At 35.2% G+C, this 19,364-nt stretch overlaps 1 protein-coding gene and 1 pseudogene across 2 annotated transcripts in view; one reads left to right on the top strand and one right to left on the bottom strand.

Annotated features, from left to right (window-relative positions):
• LOC138170909 (cadherin-10) overlaps nt 1–19,364 on the bottom strand; it is a 313,250-nt gene that overhangs the window by 157,229 nt on the left and 136,657 nt on the right. The gene's annotated exons all lie outside the window — the stretch shown is intronic.
• Nucleotides 8,015–9,557, top strand: LOC138170890 (poly(rC)-binding protein 2-like; annotated as a pseudogene).

Below are 19,364 nucleotides of genomic sequence, written 5' to 3'. Positions count from 1 at the left end.
CTAAGTTCAAATCTAGCCTCAGACATTTACTAGCATTGTGACCCAGGGCAAGTAATTTAACTCTATTTGCCTCAGTTTTCTTATTTGTAAAATGAGCTGGAGAAGAAAATGGAAAACTACTCCAGTGGTTTCTTTGCCAAGAAGACTCCCAAATAGAGTCACAAAGAATTGGATACGACTGAAAATTGACTGAGCATCAACAACAAACTATGATGTTCTATTCTAGAAATTAATTCAGATTTTTTCTCCCTACTATATTCAGTCATTTTTGCTTAATTAAAAAAAAACAGGAAAAGCAGACTGCATTTTAGAGAGCTTCAAGTGCAAGCCATGATATATATATATATAAATGTAATCTGCAGTCTTCTACTCTGCTCCTGTTGGCTTATTTTTTCCAGTTTGTTATTAAACAGGAGGGTGGGAAAATATGTTTATATATTTGGGAATAAGGTCCAGCTGTCATCAGAGCACATGGTCTGCTATTAATTGTGGCTTCTAATTCTGGCTCCTTGTTTTTAGTTCATGGACTCATGTTTCCCTAGGAACACTGAATTAAGGCATTTGAAATGCTATATTGAGAGAAACTTTTGCTCCATCACCACCCCCTCAATTGAAATCTGCTATTGTTCTATTTAGCTCCATTTAAGAAAAAAGAAGCCTCAATTTGAAAATTGTCTACTAATTAATCAAATACATTAATTATTTTTGCACACTCTTCCCAACAAAATAAAACAAAGGTTAACAATATTTATGTCTAGACTTTTAATTATTCTGTTCTAAGCCTATCCAAGGTTTACTGGGTTTATCATAGTTTACTGGGTTTACTACTTAAAGTGATGGGATCAGTAATTCATTCAATAAATGTTTATTAAATACCTTCTGCGGGCTAGTCCCTGTGCTAGGTGCTGGGAATACAAGAAAGGAATTATATATAACCATTATTCTCTAAGAGTTCACAGTCTACTGAGGGAAAAAGATGCATACAACTATGTAAAATATACTATATATGGGATAATTTAAAGATAATAAAAGAGGGGAGAAAAGGAGGATTTACAAAAGGCTTTTTGTTAAAAGGTGAAATTTCAGCCGGAATGTGAAGATATCCAAGAAAGGGTTAGTTAAAGAGATAGTTAGGATGGGAGGGAGAGAAATCAAGACCTGATGACAGTCACTGAAAATTTAAGAAAGATGGAGTATCTTGTATAAGGACCAGCAAGCATGCTAATGTGAATAGATCTCATAGTAAGTGTGTTCTTGAACAAAGTATAAGAAATGTGTAAAAAAGGTTTTGAATGCCAAAAATTTATTCTATGCTTGATGCTTAAAGTGATGAGCTACTGGAATTTATTAAGTAGGGAGTTGACATGGTCAGACCTGTGCTTTAGGAAGATCACTTGGACAGTTGAGTGCAGAGTAAATTAGAGTGGACAAAGACTTGTGGTAGGAAGAATAATGAACAGGGTATTATTATATGGACTGGAAGTGAAGTTTTCTACAAAGGCGCAAAAGTGAGAAAGGACTTTAAACTTTGTTGATCATTGAGAACTTCACAAAGTTTGCAAAGCACCTCATATTCATTATCTCATTTGAATGTAGGTACAATAGCTATTACCCATTTTATAGAGGAAGAAAATGAGACCCAGGAGATTAATGGGTCTGCTTATACACTGACTTCTATAGTATTTATTTTAAATTCAGGAACACTTATATAATGCTTCTAAATCAGTAACGCTGGTAGAGTACTGGTTCCTGAGAAATAGCTTTTTATTTCATTAAGTTTGAAGTTATTTTTTTAATACAGTGTCCTCAGTGAATTCCAGCCCACTTTCCTCTTCTTGTTCAATTCTGGACTCAATTTATTAGTTATCATTATTGGACATGTTAGATACATTATAAATAAATTCTATAGCTTGCTCATTCTATTGCTTGATAATCTGGGAAATAAAATTTCTTTTTCCACTTCCATCCTCTGTGGATGGGCACCTAGGTGGCACAAAGGATAGTGTTGGGTTTCGACCAGGAAGACCTAAGTTCAAATCTAATCTCACACGTTAGAAACTGTCTGATTTTGAGCAAGTCACTCAATCAATTTTCCTCAACTGCAAAATGGAAATAGTGATAGCACCTCTCTCACAGGGTGGTTGTGAGGAACAAATGCATAGTCCTTGGAACATAGTAGGTGCTGTTAATGCTGCTATTATTATTATTGTTTTTGTCATTGTTTCATCCAAACTCATGAGTGGTTACAGATCACTTCTAGCCAATTTTAATTTTTGTACATTATTTACTTATTTTAACTTTTCATATTCCTACTTCCTTACCAATGTGTTCAATAAAATTTGTCACCTGTTCTTACTTTTGTGTTGAAGTTATTAACTATCAAATATATGTTGTTTTAATTTGGATTATCTTATGGAGTACTTTGTTGAAAGTTTTAAAATTTTCTTCCTCTTCACCTGATGTTGGTGATTAAACTACTAGTATTTTCATGTAGGTATTTTACAAATACATATGGACACAAATACAAGAAGAACAAATATTTCATGGCATTTGGAATAGGTAAGTGGTCCAGTGGATAGTGAATGGGTCTGGAATCAGGAAAACCTCAATTCAAACTGTCATGATTGAAATTAAGGTAAACTGAAGCATGGAGTTCTGAGAATTGTCAATTTAGTGATAAAAAAGGAATTTATTAAGGAGGAGGGTCAATGTCTACCTCAGCTATATAGCTTCCAGACTTAAAAATAATGGCAGATATCTTAGTATTTACCCAAGAGTTCATGATATAGAAGATGTTGACCCTTCCTTTTAATTACAATGACTTATGATCAAGCTCACCTTTAAACTAGCTCAGAGAGGGAAGCTAAATTCTTGAAGTTAACTAAAGGACACAGAAGGGGATTTAAGTAGATAATAGAATGATTTACAGTATAAAATCAATACAACATAGAATCAATTACAAAGTAGAATTAATTTGCATTTTTCAAAATCTGACTTCAGACATTTACTAATTGTGTGATTTGGAGCAAATAACCTCTGTTTGCTTCAGCTTCCTTATCTATAAAAATTGGGATAATAATGGCACCTATCTCTCACAGTTATTGAGAGAATCAAATGAGCTAATAACTGTAATATGTTTAGCATAGTGTCAGACACATAAGTGCTACACAAATTCTAGGTATTTCTAAAATTTTTTCTGGAAATAATATTTTACTTTTTCTAATTACATATATAGTTTTCAGGATTCATTTTTATAAATTTTAAGTTCCAAATTTTTCTCCTTCCCTTCCTTCTCCCATCACCAAGACAGTAAGCAATCTGATATAGGTTAAACATGTACAATCATGTTAAACATATTTCCACATTAGTCATATTGTAAAAGAAGAAATAGAACAAAAGGATAAATCCATAAAAACAAAAGAACAAAAATCAAAGAAAAAACCCCAGTATAAAATAGTATGCTTAGATATTTATTCAGATTTCATAGTTCTTTCTCTGGATGTGGTTAGAATTTTCTGTCATGAGTCTTTTGGAATTGTCTTGGATCTTTTTTATTTTTTTTCTGCTGAGAAGAACTTAGTCAATCACAGCTGTTCACTGCACAGTGTTGCTGTCACTGTGTACATTATTCTCCTGATTCTGCTGACTTCACTCAGCATTAGTTCATGTAAATACAGGTTTTTCTGAAATCTGCCTGTTCATTTTTTATAGGAAAATAGTTTTCCATTACATTTGCATGCCACAACTTGTTCAGGCATTCCTCAGTTGATGGGCATCTTCTTAATTTCCAATTATTTGCCACCACAAAAACAACTGTTACAAATGTTTTTTCTACATATGGGTCCTTTTCCCTTTTTATGATCTCTTTGGGATACAGATCAAATAGTAGAAATGCTGGATAAAAGGGTATGTATAGTTTTATGGTCGTTTGGGCATAGTTCCAAATTGCTCTCCAGAATGGTTAATCAGATCAAAATGCACCAACAATACATTGTGTCCTGGTTTTCCCATATCTTCTCTAGCATTTATAATTTTCCTTTTCTGTTATATTAACTATTCTGATAGGTGTGAAGTGGTACCTCAGAGTTGTTTTAATTTGCATTGCTCTAATCAGTAGTGATTTAGAGCATTTTTTCCCATGATTATACATAGCTTTAATTTCTTCCTCTGAAAACTTCCTGTTCACATCCTTTGCCTGTTTATCAATTGTGGGATGACATATTCTAATATATTTGACTCAGTTCTCTATATATTTTAGAAATGAAGCCATTATCAGACATAATTGTTAAAATTGTTCCCCATCTTTGTGTTTCTTTCTGATCATTTTTGTATTGTATTTTTTTTTTGTAATGCTAGTTATGATTATCGTGAAATGATATTACTTGTTCCTTTTTGGTTACATAAAGACAACGACTCTTGGTTCCTTTATTTGCCCATTTAAAGAGTACCTGTGAATTATTATTTTGATTAGCTTCATTTTTTAAAAAACTTGATTTTATTTATATTGCTGGTGTTGATGTAGGGTGACATTTTTTTTCAGATCTTTGTGTAGCATCTCTGTAATGGAAAACAGAGATTTAGATGATCGGTAACTAACCGATCATCTAAACTAACCCTAACATTTAGATGATCGGTAACTATTTGAATATAATCTAGAAAGCCTGTGACTCTTAAAACTGGTCCACTCCCTTTTTTTACATTTTGTTTTTGGAGGTCTCTTTGTTTCATGGGCTACAATGATTGAAAAACATTACAAAGTAGCCAGTTTAGATGATAAGCATCTATAAGCTCAACTAAGATGGTCCTTGGAGAGAAAACTTAACCTTTTGCTAAGTGCCAGACTTTCCATCAAAATAAAATCTGTTAGGGTCCATACTCTTTTGGCATAGCTTTCAAGAGAGATTTGTCAATTGCAGTGGTCATTCCCACACTACCATGACACATTAGAGTGATATTTTTAGTGATTTATTAATTGTGTAATTGGATAATAATTATGCAATTGGATAATTGTGTAATTACAATGGATGTAAAACAGTATAAGAAGCTAGGTATTTGTTTGTGGGAGTTTTAGGGATGCGCGCTTTGATTTATAGCCTCAGGGTCAAGGATCTTCAAATCATGACCTCCAATCTTTAGTGTAGTTGTAGCGCCAACATAAATGAATGAATGAAAAAAAAAAAAGTACCTGCTATGTGAAAAGCACTATGCTAAGATTGGGAGATGATGTCTCTTCCATTAGACTGTTACATCCTTGAGGGTTGGAAAATTTTGTGCCCTTTGTTGTATTCCAAACAGTACAATTCCTGGCATATGGAAGGTACTGAATAAATGCTTGTTGATTTACTAACTTATTTAACATTGATTTTCTAAAACAGTTCCCCCACTTCAATACTTCATTAATAATTCGTTAGTATGCCTGTCTTTACTCAATCCTCCTAATATTATTTCTATATATTATCATTTTAGTACATTTACTAGATGTGAAATGCAACCTCAAGGTTGTTTTGATGTACAATTCTCTTATTATTAGTGATTTAGAACATTCTTTCAGGTAGTCCTTAATTGCAGTTCTTCCTATAAGAATTTTTATTCATGTCATTTTACCACTCATCATATAGGACATAAGGATCTTTCTAGCTTTACTAGAAAAATTACTAACAATTTTGTCTGGGGTAAAGTTGGGGGCCAGGGGTGGGATGAATAATAAACTAAAATCATTCATGCAGACATTATCAAAGATGAGGAGCAGGGGAGGGGTTGACTGCATAGAAGACAATTTGCCCTGCCTTGATTAAATGCTGCCAGGAAACCACTTAATACAATAACCAATCAAATAGAGAAGGAAAGGGGAAAGAGGTGGAAAAGAATCAATGAAGCTATTACATTTCAATCACAGCATAATCATACTGGCCACCACTTAGGATTAGGTAAAGATGAGTAGCATTGGTAGAAAGGAACAATGAAGAAGACCACACTCTTGCTGGAACAGAAAGAAAATCCACAAGCCTTGGTTATAAGGCAAGAATAACTCACCCCACCTGGAAGGGTTATTGACCTTGAACAAAACTCATTTGCCATTTATGTCATCTCAGTTGACACCCAATCTAATGTTCTGTCTGTTGAAGTATACCACCTCTCCTAATGAAACAAGATCAAGTCAGAGTGATTACCCTCTGAATGGTTGCTTGGTCCCCCTATGATCTGCAGGCCGGGAGCTCTGGAGGCAACCACATGGCTACGCTGCAGCTAAACTCTCAACCTGGAGCAGGGGCCAGACCATACTCTTCTCCACCCAGTTTCAACAGAATTTCCTACTGACCTTTTACTTTCTTTTGGGTTTTATGGGTTGAGATATCTTGAAACTACCACAGCTGCCAGTGATTCACTCTCATGAAATCTGCTCTGACTTTTATTGGCCAGTGGTCTGGGCCACCACTAGTAGGGGCCACCCTGGGTCTGGGCCTAGGTGGCTCATGCAGGGCTGTGCTCAGCTCCCACCTTGGTGCAATAGAGTCTTTCTGTTGGCCTACCAGGCTGCCTTCAGTGGGAGATTTGTTTATCTTTGTCACTTGTGGGTTCTGTAGCCCTAAAATTTGTTTAGAGTCATATTTTGCAGGTTTTGGAGTTGGAGTGTGAGCTCAGTTAAGTTCCTGCTTTTACTCCACCATCTTGGCTCTGCTCACAATTATTTCATTTTTTTAAGGATCTCTTAAAGGACTTTTGAAGATAGATGTGACCTTGTGAGCTTTGAAACATCTATCAGGAAAATGAACCATCACAATTCCCACAGATGGAATCCATTTCAGGATTTGCCAGAAATCAGATGGTGTTGAACAAATTCTGGAATCCAGTTTTACCAAAGCAGACATCACAGTCAAGCAAAATAGAGCTACTATTGTCCATTGGCTATGATGATTAGGAAGTGAACTTTGTGATGTGATGCAGAAACTGCTTAAATTTGAGCTCACTCTCCCTCAAGGACCAGGCTAATATAAGAGATTATTTGTCGCCTGGTATGTGGGGATGCTTTGTAAATTCTGTTTTTGTTATAATTTCCTAGTATATATCTTTTTTTTAAAAGCTTATTGATGTTATGAGCTAAATGAAACTAGGGCACCAATCATAGATGGCTAACATTGGGGACAACATACCAGAATGAGAACTAAAATAGAGAGAATTAGGGAATCATCCCACCCCTTCAGAGATCACTCTAGAAGAATCCTGAAGGAGAGATGTAGCTTTTCTAGCACTGGAATGCCAATCTACTAGTATATAAGTGGGTTAGGTATGTAAATATAGAGTGTTGCTACAGTACATTGGGACCAGATGGTGAAACTTCTTAAATGTCAGCCTAAAGAGTTTGTAATTTGACATATAATGCTCAAACAAAGGTGCAACATGGTAATAATTGTGCTTTTAGAAGAGAATTTCAGTTATTGCTTGAAAGATGAATTGTAGAAGAGAGATATGGGAGATAGGGTGACCAGTTAGAAAAATTTTTAATGGTCTAGGGCAGAGGTGATGAGGGCCTTATGAAGAAAGATACCTGGGTCCAAATAACAGGAGGCATGTGTGAGATATTTGGAGAAAAAAATAATAGAATTGTAATACTAATCAAATATGAGGAGGTAGTGAAACATAAGGAATAATTAAAGATAACTGTGATTTTTAAACCCTAATAAATGGATTCATAGTTCTATCAACTAACTAGAATAGGGCCCAGACCAGCAAAGGCAGCAGTGAGAACAGTTGCAGCCACTGCCCTCTCCCACCCTCCCTTCCTCTGCCACCCTCCACCCAAGCCAGGGTCACTCTACCCCCTTCCTCCTCCACATGCCCTTCCTCCTCTGCCTGCCCATGGGTGCCTTCTAGCCTTCCCGCCCACCCCTATTGTTCTGCCTCCGGCCTCCTACTCTTCCCTTTCCCTCCCACTCCCCCTTTTCCCTTCACTTGCCTGGCGCCCAAAGTTTTTGGCTTCTACTCCTACCAGTGACCAAAGACTTGACCACTTTACAAAGTCCAAATCTCCAGAACACTGCTCGAAATGGACAGTGTTGTGATTGAAGGTGGATTAAATGTCACTCTATCCATCCAGCTACTTATGCATGGAAAGGAAGTTGGAAATATTATTGGAAAGAAAGGAGAATAGGGACGGCCAGGTAGCACAGCGAGTAAGAGCACTGGCTCCAGTGTTGAGAAGACCTGGAGATCGAATCCCGGGCTCAGACACTTAGCACCCACCCAGAAACACCTGGCTGTGTAACCTTGAGCAAGTTATTTAACCCCATTGCTTAGGGGCAGCCAGGTGGCTCAGCGAGTAAGAGCACTGGCTCCAGTGTCGGGATGACCTGGATCAAATCCGGGCTCGGATACTCAGCACCACACCCAGAAATAATAACTGGCCGTGTAACCTTGAGCAAGTTACTTAACCCCGATTGCTCTAAAAAAAAAAAAAAGAAAGGAAAATCGATCAAGTAGATTCATGAAGAGAGTGGTGCGGATATCAACATCTCAGAAGGGAATTGTCCTGAAAGAATAATTACTATGGCTGGACCTACCAATGCCATCTTTAAAGCCTTTTCAATGATTATTGACAAACTGGAAGAAGACATCAGTAGCTCTATGACCAATAGTACAGCTGCCAGTAGACCCCCCCCAATCACCCTGAGGCTTTTGGTTCCTGCTAGCCAGTGTGGCTCTCTCATTGGAATAGGAGGATGCAAGATCACAGAAATTAGAGAGTACAGGGGCTCAGGTCCAGGTGGCAGGGGATATACTACCAAACTCAATTAAGCGGATCATCACTATTGCTGGCATCCCACAATCTATCATTGAGTGTGTCAAAAAGATCTGTGTCATCATGTCTCCCCCAAAGGGCGTGACCATCCCATACTGGCCCAAGCCATCCAGCTCTCCAGTCATCTTTGGAGGTGGTCAGGACAGGTACAGCATAGGCAGTGACAGTGCGAGCTTTCCCCATACCACCCCGTCCATGTGCCTCAACCCTGACCTGGAGGGACCACCTCTAGAGACCTATAACATTCAAGGACAGTATGCCATTCCACAGCCAGACTTGACCAAGCTGCACCAGTTGGCAATGCAACAGTCTCACTTTCCCATGACGTGTTGCCATGGTGGCAACACCAGATTCAGTGATTTGGATGCATCTGCTCAGACTACTTCTCATGAATTCACTATTCCAAATGACTTAATTGACTGCATAATTGGGCATCAAGGTGCCAAAATCAATGAGATTCGTCAGATGTCTGGGGCTCAGATCAAAATTGCCAATCCAGTGGAAGGATCTACTAATCAGCAGGTTACCATCACTGGATCTGCTGCCAGCATTAGCCTGGCCCAGTATCTAATCAATGTCAGGCTTTCCTCGGAAACGGGTGGCATGGGGAGCAACTAGAACAATACACTCACCCATAACCCCCTTCTTCTGTTCACCACCCATGATCCATCTGTGTAATTTCTGAACAGTCAGCAATTCCAGGTTTTAAATAGTTTGTAAATTTTCAGTTTCTACACAACTTTTATCATCCACTTGTGATTTTTTTTAATTACAGTGTTTTAAATCCTTTCTCTGTTCAGAGAAACATATTTAGTTTTCTAAGCTTCTCCCTGTTTTTGTTTTGTTTGTTCGGGGGGGTAGGGCTTATGATTTTTTTTTCTGATTTTGTCATATACATTTCAGCTTAGTTCTGAAATGTCAGGGAAACTTTCCAAAAAAAAAATTAAAAGATGGACTGGAGCTTTTCCCTTGTGAATAGAAAAATAAACTAACTAGAATAGGAATGTTGGAGAAAGGGCTGGATTTAGCATGTAAGGCAAGGAGAATAATTTTGACCATGGTGAGTAAGAATTTAAAGCTAACTATTTAATTCATTCTAATAAGCATTCAATAAAACACCCATCATCCCTGTGCAAGGCCCTCCTAAGTGTGTGGAAATACAAGGCAAAGACAAGGCAAACCAGACAAAAACTAGTATATAACTCAAAGAGCTTATATTCTGCTGTGTTTACAAGAATTAGACTCAGAGAAAATACAGACTCCTTTGAAGAGAAAGAAACACTAAACACTAGAATGGTATAGACTAGAGTTTAAATGGACCTCTGAGATTATTGACTCCAGCTCTTACAAAATGTAGTTCTAAGTGAGTTGTCCAAGATCATAAGCAGTGAATCACAGTCGTGACTCAAATCCAGTTTCTCTGACTCCAAATTCTAGATTCATCTCATTATGATTCTCAAAAGAGATAACACCTGAATAAAATAAGGATTCAGGAACTGCTAGAGATTACATGGCAGGCGTGAGGCACACCTCTGCAAAGACATGGAAGTGAGAAAAGGGATGCTCTAATTTGAGTAACAGCAAGTAGGTAAATTTGATTAGAATATATGCACAGAATGCAGAGTACATGAGAAGTCAGTGTGGCTTTTGCCAACAAAATATTTACTCGTAATTATATAAATACTTTTAAGGGCAGTACTGCCAACAGCTTACCCCATTAGCTTTGATTTTTTAAATAGGAGAGAAAACATCTCAATCAATTAGTCAACCAATAAATAAGACCTTAGATTAAGTGAAGAGTCTTTGAAAGTCATTGGATAAAGTAAAATGACACCACAAAGACATTATTTTTCAATAGGATAGTAAACTTGGTTAATCCTCCAGAGATCATTTCTAAATTACCAAGCAAGTTGAAAAAGGAAAAAAAAAATTCCAAAAAGCAGATCATATGGCTGCCAAACATATCTATGAGGGGTAACCATCACTTGGGGGAAGGAGAGGGAAGAACCTTTACTTTATCTTTTTCCCATCCCCATCCTAGAAAGCTCTAGAGTATTCTGAATTTTCCATCTTCCCATTGGTATTCTAAAGAGTATCAACGGATCTGGTGATGGCAGTGTCTACATTATCAGGAGCCAAGGACAGACTGGACTTAAGGCTTTTCAAGGAGCTGAGCAAAGAGACAATGCAGTGCCATATGCAAAGTTCTTGAACAAGTCAAGTCAACTGACATTCCTTAAGTGCTTATTGTGATCCACACACCATGCTAAGCACTGAGAAGAAAAACAGAAGCAAATAGAAAGATAGCATAGCCCAAATTGGATAAAATGGCTTCTAGTGAACTAGAACTTTCAGTTACACTTCGTGGAATATGCTTTTTATGCTTGAATTCACTTTCCATTGGATTCAGCATGAACTTGTGCGACCATGTATTACACTGGGTAAGATTTTTCATACCATTAAAAAAATATATTTTACTACCTCTTTAAATACTTAAAAAAACTACTTAAGATTGAAGAGAGGTAGCAGGCTAGAGATGCAGAATGTGTTTTATGTTGTGACATGTGGCAGTGGATTGATTTATTTTGATTTATTATAAGACTTTTTTACAAAGAAGTATGTTAATGTGTGTGTAGGGGGCATAAATTATTGAGAAGTGATAGCAATTGCAAAGAAGATAAAGTAAAACATTAAAAAATGTTTTTGATGTGGTATTCCCACCACTGAGGGAATATCATTCCCTTTATGCCTTAGTAGATGGTTTTCATTCATTGCCATGGACTGTTTATCTGTCTATCCATCTACGTATCCATATCACTAGGAGGTCAATCTTCCAGAGATGAATAGATCATAACATTATTAATGTTAAATTAAAATTGACTTTTTCTCTTTCCACAAATTACAATTTTAAAATATAACCTTTCAGAAATATTATCTCTTCCTGTTCAAGGCCCAGCTTAAATGCCACCCTTTACATTCTTTTCTGGGAACCAAACGGAACCAGACATGGCAGGGTTTCCAGTTTTGAGAAGGTCATTGACAAAGGAGACCTGGAAAGTTTTAGTAAGATACTATAAAATGGTTTAAAATTAAGTAATGATTCAGGAAGATATCTGAGTAACCTTTTTCTAAGCCCTTATAGTACTCATCAAATACAAAATAGCAACAAATCCAATAAAGAAATATAGCCACAAACAAAACAGAAGGGAGAGAATAAGATTGTAGAAGGAAAAGAAAAAAAAAACAACATTGCAAGAGAGTGAAGAATGAATATATAATCAAGATAAAAGGAGGGACACTATATTATGAATAAATATTTTAAGCCTGTATTTTATACTTGTTTATTCTTATAATATCTTGGTTGAAAATCATGCATTTATATGGATCAGGTTCAATCTTTGGAGCATATAAAATTTAATCTAGTTCTAGACCATTCCTCTACCTAGTTTTCCCCATAGGAATATTGAATAAAATTCATTTCCCCATCTCTACAGAAAAGGAAAAAGAGCCTTCAGTTCCTGTGCAAACAATCTGGTTGACAACACATCAAAGGCAAAAGCAGATTTTCTTAACCTAACAAATAAAACAAAACAAAATCAAACTGAAAGGACTGCTACCTGAGCATGTAAACAATCAAAACTATTATCCTTCCTTAGCTGATTAATCTCCAGATTCCCTACAGACCAATATAGTACTCCAAGTCTAATAATATCCTACATTCAAGATTGTCTCCAAAAAGGGAAAGAATTCAGATTAAAGGGTCTTATTTTGTTTGTGTTGTTGTTTATTTCTTTTTTTTTTTGTCAGTGTATTCACACCATACACAAATCTCAGTACTAGTGAAGATTAAAGTCTGTGTTAGCTCCTTTGTGTTATGGCTCTTCCTGTTGTAGCTATACTGTTCCAATTCCTACTTTTTCTGGTGTTCTTCTTTGATGCAGGAACACTTCTTTTAAGGAACTTGGTCCCCAAACTCAATATTTTACATAGACTCCTCTTCTATATCCAAAAGAACTCAACCTGAAATCCTTGCAGAAATTCTTTGCCAACCCTCAGCCTCCTCTAACCAATATAGTCTCGGGGACCACAGGTCACATAGTTACTGTTACCTAGGGGATATGTGTTAGCCTACAAAGGACATGCAAATGGAAAAGATCAAATTTCCAAGGAACTGAGTCCTATCTATTTTGTGTAGATCTTTTCCTGTCTGCCTCTTTTATCTCTAAGTTTCTTCCATTCTTAAAGACTACTAAAATATTTACATGAGCTATTTATATGTTGTGAAAAGAAAAAAAAAATCTTTGAATTTTCATTATAAAGTTGATTGAGAAGACAAAAGGTATTCCATGAGAGAAGAAATTCAATTAGATGAGAATGATGTTTTATGAGTTCCCTTCTGGTTTTGAGATTCCTTCACTTTATTATCTATTCTAGGTTATAATATAATGCCGATTGTAGAAATGGTGACATACTTTTTTTTTTGGTATCTCCTCCAGTGCTTAATGTGAATATTACAAATAATTCACCACTTAACTTTTATTCTTTTGTTTGTGGGGGGGGGGACAAGTTAAACAAAAATTTTTCAGTGGATAGACAAATGAAAGGAGACATTATTTCTCTCCATATATATATCTATCTAGTAATTGTATTTCTTCTTGGAAGTCTTCTCAAAAAGAAGTAAATAATTTAAAATCTTGAAAGCCAATAAAAATAAATTCTAACAAGTATAAATTTGTAATGGAATTACATGTTGTTTATAAAGTTCAGGCCTGTATGAAATATTTAAAGTTCTATATAGAATATATTTTACTGCATAAACAAGGATTAATAAGTAAAAAGAATTTTCAATGAAAATTGCAAGTAATAAAATTTCACAATGCATCATAAACAAGAAATCTCGAGTTAACTTCATTTTAATAATTATAAATATACTATATAAGAATTATAGTTATTTATGAGTCAATTGGGTCAGAAACTAGATTTAACTATATGTGTGTGCATATATCACAGTTAAGAATTGAAAATGTATTAATAATTTAGCACTGAAGTTATACTGGTTCAATTTATCCACTTGTTTGAATTTAGTCATCTTCTCTTCATTCACATTATGATTGCTTGCTAGTAATAATAGTGGAGAAATTTCAGTTATGAATGAATTTTACATATTTTTTTCATTTCTGAGTACAATCTCAGACCATTTTCAATATTAATATTTTCACACAATGACAAATGTTATCAAATGACTATTTTCCACTTATACTAACTAATGGTTTTCTTCACAACAGAATTAAGGAACTTAATCAATGCTTACTAATCACACCTCCCTAAGCATATCTTTACACTTTCCTAATAACTTTTGACTAAATGTTATAATGTAAGTGAATATAAGAATACTACATAAAATGTTTATGTTTAGTGAAGTTTTATACTTTTACCTTAAAAATATCAAGCAGAGATGAGAAAAAGTAAAAGAATAGTGGGAGGAATAATTTTGGCTTTGGAATTAGAGAACCTGTGTTTGAATTCTGCCTAATATATTATCTGTTAGATTTCAAGCAAATTACTTTATGTCTTTGGACCTCAGGTTTCTTATCAATAAAATGAAGATCTTGGACTAGATGACCTTTGAGTTCTTTATTAGCTCTAAATCTCTGATCTTGTAGTATTTTGATTTCATTGGAGGAATGTCACAGAATTGACATTTTAAATATTTTTTAAAAAGTGTTTGCTTATTTTGTGTAATTCTAGTCAGAACTAGAGTGAGTGTACAGAATTTACAGGCAATATACAGGCAATAAAAATTAGAGAATGAGAAATGACAAATTACTCCAAGCCATTAATTGTACAAATAAGACCCAGAGAGATGGGTGGTGCAGACGCAAAATCCTATTCCAATGAAATTCAAGTGTTTAATAAGCACCTACTATGCAGAAGATAGTGCTAGGATCCAGACATACAAAGATGTAGGAAAAACGCCTCCTGCACCAAGAGGAAAGGGAAATGCACGCACACACACACACACACATTATGGTAGAAACAACTTAAAATCAAAGATCTGGAATTGAAAGGGACCTTAAAGGCCATTAAGTCCAAACCCCTCACTTGTTGGATGAGAACACTGAGACAAATAGAGTTTAAATGACTTTCCAAGCATCACACATCTAGCAAGTTCTTGAGGTGGGATCTAGAATCTTCCTTACTTCAAGTTTAGTGCCTTAACCACTACACCATGCTGCCTCTTAAGAGAAATGAAGTGGCTTTAATTATACTTGTAAGACCCATGTTCAAATATCAATTCTTCCTTCTACCACATGTGTAACCTTGGGGAAGACACTCTCTGGGCCTTGATTTCCTACGTTATAAAATGAAAGGCTTAGATTATAATATGTAAATTATCCTATATCTCCATATTTATAGTCCCATGAACATATTAAAAGTGAGCATCTATATCTAGAGGTATTAGGAAAAATGTTTCACTAGGCTTCAGCAAATTATGTGAGTCTTAAAGGAAATCAGGAATTCTTAAAGTGGAATTGAAGAGAAGGTGAAAAGACCCAAAAGTTAAGATGGATCACCAAGTTTAGAGAACAGCAGTATATTCTTTAGAGAAGTCAGCATGATTGGAGAATAAATGTGTGAAAGCAAATAATGTGAAATAAACATGGTATTGCAGGAATTTAGAATGAATTTTAAATGTTATTGAGTTTTTATTTATTCTAGTTATGTTGGGCAGATATACTACAGCAAAGCTGTTTTAGAAACTTTGTGAAAGATGAATTGATAAGAGTGAAGAGTGGAATCAGTGTCTTTAATTTGGAAACTATTAAATTAATTTAGATGAGTCAGATATAGAAAGGACCTAGACAAGACTGGTAGTCGTTTGAATGGTGAGAAGGAAAAGATTTGAGTGATTAACTGGAGTTAGAATTTACAAGACTTGGCAACTAATTTGATATGGTGGGTGAGAAAGGGGAGTCAAGAATGGTGCATTGACTGACATCAATAGAATTAGAGAAGTTTAGAGGAAAGGTTTAGGGGAATGGGAGATAGGAATAAAGAATATTAGGGCGGCCACAAAACTTTTCACATTGGGGATGTGTTTCAGAGTCAAAATTTGGGTTTAGGGAGGGGTAGGGAGGATATATAACCAGGGAAAGCATCATGATTTTGTGGTTTAGTATGAAAATCAGAAGAGATCAGGTTTTTTATACAGGAGAGACAAGTCCCACTCAATTTGCCCTCACTGGTTTCCAGTCGCTAAGGTCTGAGGCAGGAGGGAATCAATCAACTTGGATACAGAAATTTCCTAGTATGAAAATTGTAGAGAAGAAATTGTTTAAAAAAAGGAAGGGAAGGGAGGGAAGGAGGAAGGAGAAATAATAAGCATTTATTTAACATTTAATATATGTGCTAAGTGCTTAAAATATTCTCATTTAACTCTCACAATAACCCTAAAAGTGGTTGACATTATGATCCCAATTTTACAGCTGAAGAAATTAAAGCAGACAGATTTTAAGTGACTTTCTCAGTGTCACATAACCAGAAAGTGTCTGAGGCTTTGGGATCAAAGTCTTCCTGACTTGAGGTCCAGTGGTCTAGCCACTGATCTATACATATACATAGAAGAAAGAACTGTGATACTTAAGAGTATTCCAGAAAAGAAAGGCACAGAGTTAAAATAAGAAATGAAATTTTCATATAATGGAAGGAGACATCAAGGATTCCCATCCCTGTTCATCTTCTTGTAAAGATAAAAACAAGGTCTATAGGATCAAATACAAACTTTTCTGTTTGGTATTTAAAGGCTTACAAAATCTTGCTGCAGTCTAGCTTTCCAAAGATATTGCATATGACTTACCTTAATCACTCTATATTCCAGCCAAATTTATTTGTTATTCCTCAAAAACAATATTCTACAAAACTTTTCTTGTCCCTTCACAATGACTTTGCTCCAAATATGGAATGCATTCTCCTCAACTGTACCTCTTAGAATAGATAGCTGGACTTTAGAAAAGCCTTCTATGTGAGGACATCCCTGATTTCCTCTAGCAATTGGTGTATTATGTGTAACCTTCAAATTAATTTGTATTTAGTTCATGTATATTTCACATTTATTTTACGTGTACATGTTGTTTTCATATGTATATACATGTGTGTGTACATACACATACTTATATATGACTGTTATCATATCCTCAGTAACTTAAATATGATATTAACTTACTTTTGAGATTTCAAAAGCATAGATGACTATTATTAGGATCAGAGATTTGGAGCAAGAATAGGTCTTTCAGGTTATGTCATTTTATGAATGAGGAAACTGAGCCCTGGAAAGATTGTGTACAGAAGAGAAGTCAGTTAATGTGAATAACTCAAGGTTGTAAGGCAGATGACTCTAGATTAGATGTAGATATAGGTTGAACCAGATACTTATAGGATTGAGGGAACAAAGGAAGGTCAAAATAAGGGTAAAGGAATAGGATAGAAGGGAAGAATTCAGTGTCTGTAAAACAGGTCTCAAAAAAGTCAGGACAATGCTTGAAGCTTAAATTTTGGGCTCTAATTTCAGGAATTGTAACTGAAACTCTTGGCTCTAGTCTTGAGGAGTTATAGGGGAGACTCATGGAAGTGGAACAAGTTTCTGAAAAAATTGGGTCTTTTCTACTTCAAAAGCATTTGGCATGGTATGCCTAACTTTCATGGCATTCCTTAGGTGGACCAGTGAATTTAGTGCTGGGCCCATAGTCAGAAAGTCCTGAAATAAATCCAGCCTCAGATACTTACTAGATGGTAGACCCTAGTCATATAACTTTACTACTATCTGCCTTAATTTTCTCAAATGAAAAATGGAGAAAATAATAATAGCAACTACCTCCCTGGATTGTTGTGAGGATCAAATGAGATAACAGTAGAAAAGCAGTTAGCACAGGTAGGTGCTTAATAAATATGCATTTTCTTTCCTTCCTACTGGCAAAGACTCCTATGTTTTTCATTCTCTCCACTCTTTAGAAATTCTACCAGGTTCATTGACCATCCTCCCCCCTTAAATCCCTTAAAATATAACCTTATCTGGTTCCAATTTATCTATAAAACCTACTCATGTGTCTCCTAATCCCAAAATTGTTTCCAATTCTTTATCTCTTTTCCTTTCTAATCCATACTGCTTTTCAAAATGCAAGGCCTCTTCTTATTTTGCCATGAGAATGAAGGTCATGAACACAGGATTCCTTAATTATTAGATGAAATTGATCCAATTAAGGATGGATATAAGTCTCATCCTAAATAAGAATATTATTAAAAGAGGAATTACCATCTTAGAATTAGTGACTAGTTAAGTGGAGGAAAAAAATCATCGATCTGCCTTTCAAAGATCTTATTGAGGTAAATTGCTCCAATGGGGTCGATAATTGGAATAGTCAGTAATAGTTAATATTTATACAGAGCTGTGAGGGTCAAAAAAATTCTTGTTGCAACAATCCTTAGATACTGAGCTTCAGAAAGGTTAAGCAGTTTTCCACTGGGAACATCCCTACTTAGTATAAGAATGAGGAAATTTATCCAGGCTTGTCCCACCTTCAGATTTATTCATGTTTTTATTAATATGATATGGAGGGAATAAAAACTTAATTCCCTAAATTTGGAGTCATTAATTTGAATTTGAATCCTATATTTTAGATACAGGCTTTGAGATAATGCATGTCACAAAATTTCAGAGTTACAAGTTCCTTATCTATAAGATATATCCCTAAACTCACAGTATTGCTACGAAGAAAGTGTTTTGCAAACATTAAACCACTGCATAATTATGTAATTATTAGTGTATATTTTTGTTTAAGTAACATAACTTATTTCATCCCGAAATTTAAGGATAGTTATTAAGAACATATGATAGTATATGATTTTGATGGCATATTACTGTGCTATGAGAAATGATGAGCTGGTTGATCTTAAAAATAACAAACATGGATAGACTTGCATTAACTAGTGAAGAGTGAAATGAGAAGAATGAAGAAAATGTTTTTAGTAACAATTAAAAATTTGTTTTTAAAACAATTTTGAGTGACTAAGTCATTTTGATTATCATAAATACGCAAATTAACTACAAAGGACATTGAAGGAAGAAGCTATCTGCATCTAGAGAAAGAACTTATCAATAAATGTATGTCTAGAATGGTTTTACCTAAATATTCACATATAATGGTGTATATGTGTGTGTTTGTTTGTGTGTGTGTATGCATATTTGTACATAACGGTAGCCATTTCTTGGGTGAAGTGAGGTAAGAAAAAAAGGGGAAAACATGATAACTTTATTACATATTTAAAAGGAATAGCAAGTTGTACATAATATATTTGTAGTTTTCTGTACAATTATCTTTTTTCTATTCTACTGTTATGTAAATGCTTGTTTTATTTCTCAAGTTCAGAATAAAATACATGAAATTAAAAAAAAAACAATTGCTAAAAGCATGGCTATTTTACTAGCACATTCTGAGATTTGTATGGATAGGGAAGAGCCAAGATGAAATGCAAAATGCCTAATGCTGGCCTACAAACTGCTTTATATTCT

The sequence above is a fragment of the Petaurus breviceps genome, unplaced genomic scaffold, assembly GCF_028583685.1.
Source record: "Petaurus breviceps papuanus isolate PSGF00001 unplaced genomic scaffold, PetGlider_PUasm1.0 40, whole genome shotgun sequence".
NCBI lineage: Eukaryota > Metazoa > Chordata > Mammalia > Diprotodontia > Petauridae > Petaurus > Petaurus breviceps.
This window is presented reverse-complemented; position numbering and strand designations above follow the sequence as displayed.